This window comes from Vulpes lagopus, chromosome 5, assembly GCF_018345385.1.
Source record: "Vulpes lagopus strain Blue_001 chromosome 5, ASM1834538v1, whole genome shotgun sequence".
Lineage (NCBI taxonomy): Eukaryota > Metazoa > Chordata > Mammalia > Carnivora > Canidae > Vulpes > Vulpes lagopus.
In genome coordinates this window covers 25,191,874-25,196,576 of record NC_054828.1, presented here as the reverse complement: position 1 = coordinate 25,196,576, position 4,703 = coordinate 25,191,874, and the positions used below count along the sequence as shown (strand labels likewise).

The following is a 4,703-nucleotide window of genomic DNA, read 5'->3' as shown; positions in this document are numbered from 1 at the left end:
ACTGACCTTCTCACCTGGGCTCAGCCTGGCTTTAGGCCTTCCCTTTGAATTCATGTTCTTGATGATGATTCTCAACTAAAAGTTTGATTTGATCACCCTTGCTCTCATAGTATCTGTCTGAAGGGCTGTGGAAACAGGACCTGGGTTCACATTCTTGCTCTAGAGTCAGCCAGACACTTCTGGGGACGGGATTCCTTGACTTCTCCCCCATTCTCCATCTGTGCCCCTAACCCACCTTTGCTCCCCCAGCCAATCAATCACTAACTCTTGTCAGGTCTGTCTCTTAAATATTACTCAGCTCTACCTGCTTCTCTCTATTCTCTGCTATCACATCCTGGCTCAGCCTCCATCACCTTTAGCCTCATAATAGTCTCTGAAGTGGACTCCCTGCCTCCAAATATGGGGTCAATCCATATAAGTGCTCTTAAAAATGCAGATTTGACAACAGCATAAAATCCTGCTTAAAATCCTCAATGGCCGTCTGTTACTGGTAGGTCAGAGGTGAGGTATCTCCTTACTACCCTGAAGCTCTGCACGGACCTGGCTCTGCTGCCTTCCCATTCTTGTCTCCTCAGCTCCCCCATCTGAGACAGCTATCTCACACAGTTTGAGACCAGCACATACACTATGCTAGTTCACTTCTTCACATGATGCCTCCTGACATTACTTTGGAAGGACTTCTCCCCACTCCTCTTCACCCTATTCCTGATTATTCTGCAGTGTATATGGCTTCTAGAAACCTGCTCTGCATCCGTGCCCTGCACTCCATTTTATACACTTCCCCAGGTCCAACGAGTGCCTGTTTCCTGATTCCCTGAACATCCTACACTTAATGGAATTTCTCCAAGTCTACCTCCTCTTCCAGCCCAATGTACTTGTGGGTAGGTACAATACGTTTTTTTCTATATCTCTTGCTCAGTACAGAACATGTCATAAAGTAGGCATTTAGTAAATATTTGTTGGCTGGTGATGGGGTTGGGCTTCAAGGTGGTTCTTAGAGTACTAGACTTCCATCTATATCCCATAGAAAGCTCCATTTAGGCTTCCACAAATATTTGATTCAAATTTCATTTTTAAAAGTGTTAAATTATTTTTCAGACTTCAGCATAAGATTCAAATATGTTATTTACAAACATGTGACACTGCAGATCAATAGACTAAGTATGTTGCAAAGTGAAATCATTTTTGTAAAGACTGAATAAATCTTCCGTCATTTGCTGGTCCCTTAAATTCCAAGGTTATAAGGCTGGTTATTTTTAAAACTGTTACAGTTTATAGCCATTTATCTATGTGAATTAGGAATTTCTTATTAATTACAATGTGACCAAAGCAAATGGCAGAAATAAACTAAAGCCTGAGGCTGGTATCAGACTGCAATCGTTTCCCATAACCAAAATTTATTTCTTTCTTTCCTTCTTTCTTTCCTCTTTCTTTCTTTTCTTTCTTTCTTTCTTTCTTCTTTCTTTCTTCCTTTCTTCCTTTCTTTTCTTCTTTTTTTTTTTCTTTAGATTTTTATTTTTAACTAATCTGTATATCCAACGTGGGACTGGAGCTTACAACCCCAAGACCAAGAGTTGCACACTCCACCGACTGAGCCAGCCAGGCGCCCCCATAACCACAATTTCTATTTTTTCCAGTTATTAAAACAACCTATAATTCCATTGGCTGGCTTCACAATGTGTGAGTATAGTTAAGTTTGAAGTTATGCATACTAATGAAATATACCATTAGCCCCTTGATATCTTAGGGATTTCTCTAAGATGTTTGAAAAATGGGTCTAGCCATTTCTTTAAATGTTTGAAAACTACTGGCCAAGGGGAAGAAGAATCCTGAGACTGAGGCTGCCCAGAGATTCAGCACTCAGTTCCCAAGAAAGTAAGGCAACTGTTAGGGACTGGGCCCAGGAAGGCAATGGAAGAATGAGGGATCTGGGAAGAACATTTCCAAGTTTTGTAAGGAACAGGGAAGAGCAGGAAATAGCTCTGTGTCCCCTCTACACATTAAGGTTCCCAAAGGTCTCCAGGTCAGTCCCACTGCCTACTTCACAACAGGCCCCTCTCTGCTTTGCTGTTGGGAAAGTCCTGGAGGAACAGATTCTCATGTACCTGTGTGCTAGTCCTCTGGATGGACAGTCCCTGTCCCTGTAACTCTGCAAGGGGAATTCTAAAGGGACAGAAGTGAGGGGAAATAGGCCTCAGGCTTTTTACAGGAACCTGGTAGAGCTAAACAGGGAGGCATAAACCAGGGGCTGCCAGTATTAGGGGTGGCATAAAGGTCCCTTCCTTCTCCCTCCTACAGATATTGTACCAAACCGGTGTTATGGGTTAACTGTTCAACTGGGGTTTGTGTGCCCTTCCCCTGGTCCTTGTGAGTTTCCTTCCAACTCATTTAACAGTTGTAAATTGGGCACAATATGCTCTACTGGGTCCTTCTTTCTGGGGTTTCTTTTTTTTTCTTTCTGGGGTTTCTATAGCCATGCTTGCCCAGGGCTCCCTAACTCTCACCCTGAATAAATCCTTCCTTTGATTCTGTTTTCCCTTCAACCTACTGTCCTATCTCATCTCCTGCCTTTCATACTGAAACTTCTTGGAAAAAAAAGGATACTCTACCTGTAGACTATCATGTCACACTCCCTCAACCCCACTATACCTGGTTTTCCCCTGCTACACAAATGGTATTGTTCCCTCAAAGGCATTAGTGACTTCCTTACACTAAAATCCAGCACCTTTCTGTAAGACCTGCATCCTCATTGACAACTAGCAACCACTCCTCATCCCTGAGATACCCTTTGCTTTTGTGACTGCTCCCTGCTCCCATCACCTCCCTGGCCACTTCTTGCTCGTCTCCAAGGATATAAATACCTCTTCTTGTTCTTCTCAAGGAAGATGGCTATGTTTGCCAGGGCTGCTGTAACAAGGTACTACAGACTATGTGGCTAAAACAAGAGAAATTTATTTTCTCACAGCCTTGGAGGATGGGGTCTGAGAATGAGATATTGGCAGTAATAGTTCTCCTCAGGCCTCCTTCTTTCCTTGGCTTAGACATGGTCATCTTCTCCCTTGTTCTTACATGTTTCCTTCTCTCTGTTTTTCTGCGTCCAAATATCTTCTTAGGAGGACACCAGTGTTACTGGATTAGGTCCCACCCTGTTGACCTCATTTTAACTCAGTTGCCTCTGTAAAGGCCCTGACTTCAGTACATTCTGAGGTACTGGGGGATCAGGACTTCAACACATACATGTTGGAGAGGAACACAATTTAGCCCATAACAATAGTCTTCCAGATAAGGTTCTTGACCTTTTTTTTTTTTTTTTTGGATCAGTTGTTTAAGAAATTTAGAACACCAATTTGTGAGGGTAAACTCTATTTGTGAGAGAAAACACAGAGTGGAGGTAGCCCTGAAGCTGAGGAACAACTTTGATTTTTGGCAGAATTTGCAAGTCCACAGCTTTCTGATTAAACTTGCGTTGCTCTGTAATCTCATATTTCTCCTTCTCTGTGTCAAAGATCTCCCCTTCCTGGTGTTTGGGTTTCGGCAGCTTCTTCTTCTTGAAATAAGCGTCAGTGAAATGTATGGGGATTTTCACACTGCTGATATCAATTTTCGTGGAAGTGGTAATGACAAATTTCTGGTGTGTTCTACGCAGAGGAACTCAGTTGAGAGCCCGTGGTCCAGTCACAAGTAGCAAGCCACTGCTCAGTTGCTTCAGGAAAACTACCCTCTTGCCTCTGTAACGCCCAGGGAGGATAATCAAAATGGTCCCAGGAGTGATGGTAGCTTGCAGCTTTCTCACATGCTGACTGAAAGGTTTTTTGCCATGGCTCAACAGCTTTCAAGGCACATCTTCGGTAGGATAATACCTAGACATTTTTGCAAAGTTTAACCACTCAGGTGCCACCATCCTTGTCACCACCAACTGGTTTTGTAACAGTAGCAAGAACCTTCTCCTTCTTTTTCTTTTCAACCCTGGAGTTAGCTGCCAAATACTTCCTCTTGTGCATGGCTTTTCTGGAATACATAGCTGATCAGGAATATCTGCCAATTCCTCTGACTAGGACAGGGTTTCAGCTGCAGTGGGGCTTCCCCTTGTTTGGTGTTTTAGCCTTGAGGTTACCCTTTTTGGTCTTGCCACCAGCATCAACTTCCTTGGCTTCAGGTTTCTTCTCCTTAGTATCTGGCTTCTCAGCTTTTTCGCCCGCCATCTTGCAAGATGGAAAAGAGAACCAAGGTCCCTGCTTCTGGTCTATCGGGATTCTTGACCTTTTTTTAACCCTACACACATTTCTAACACTTCATATATCATTATTCAGTGAATACGTCTATCAATTTCATTTTTTAATTAAAATATGTATCTCATTAAAATAAAGTGGAACAATCCTCTAGTGTCTGTAGAAAAGGTTAATAAGAGGATATGATTTACAAGTAAATAACTATATCTCAAAGTTGTTTGCTGAGCTCTGAGACCAAATTTCTACCAAGTTTTCAGACATCTCTCCGTGATGGCTGGTACATCACACAGCGTTCTCTCCACAATGCCACTCTCACTCCTTACCCCTCATATGTTCACAAAATTCCCCAAAACTCTTTCAATGACTTCTCTTCTCTGCTTCACCCCATATGCAAGCATTCTGTCCATCCTATATGTCCCTCCCTCAAGACTGGTTACATAACTTTTGAGACTAAATTCAAAATCTGTAGAGCTC

At 42.7% G+C, this 4,703-nt stretch overlaps 1 pseudogene; it reads right to left on the bottom strand.

Moving 5' to 3' along the window:
• Positions 1-3,334: 3,334 nt before the first annotated feature.
• Positions 3,335-4,202, bottom strand: LOC121492087 (annotated as a pseudogene).
• Positions 4,203-4,703: the final 501 nt, after the last annotated feature.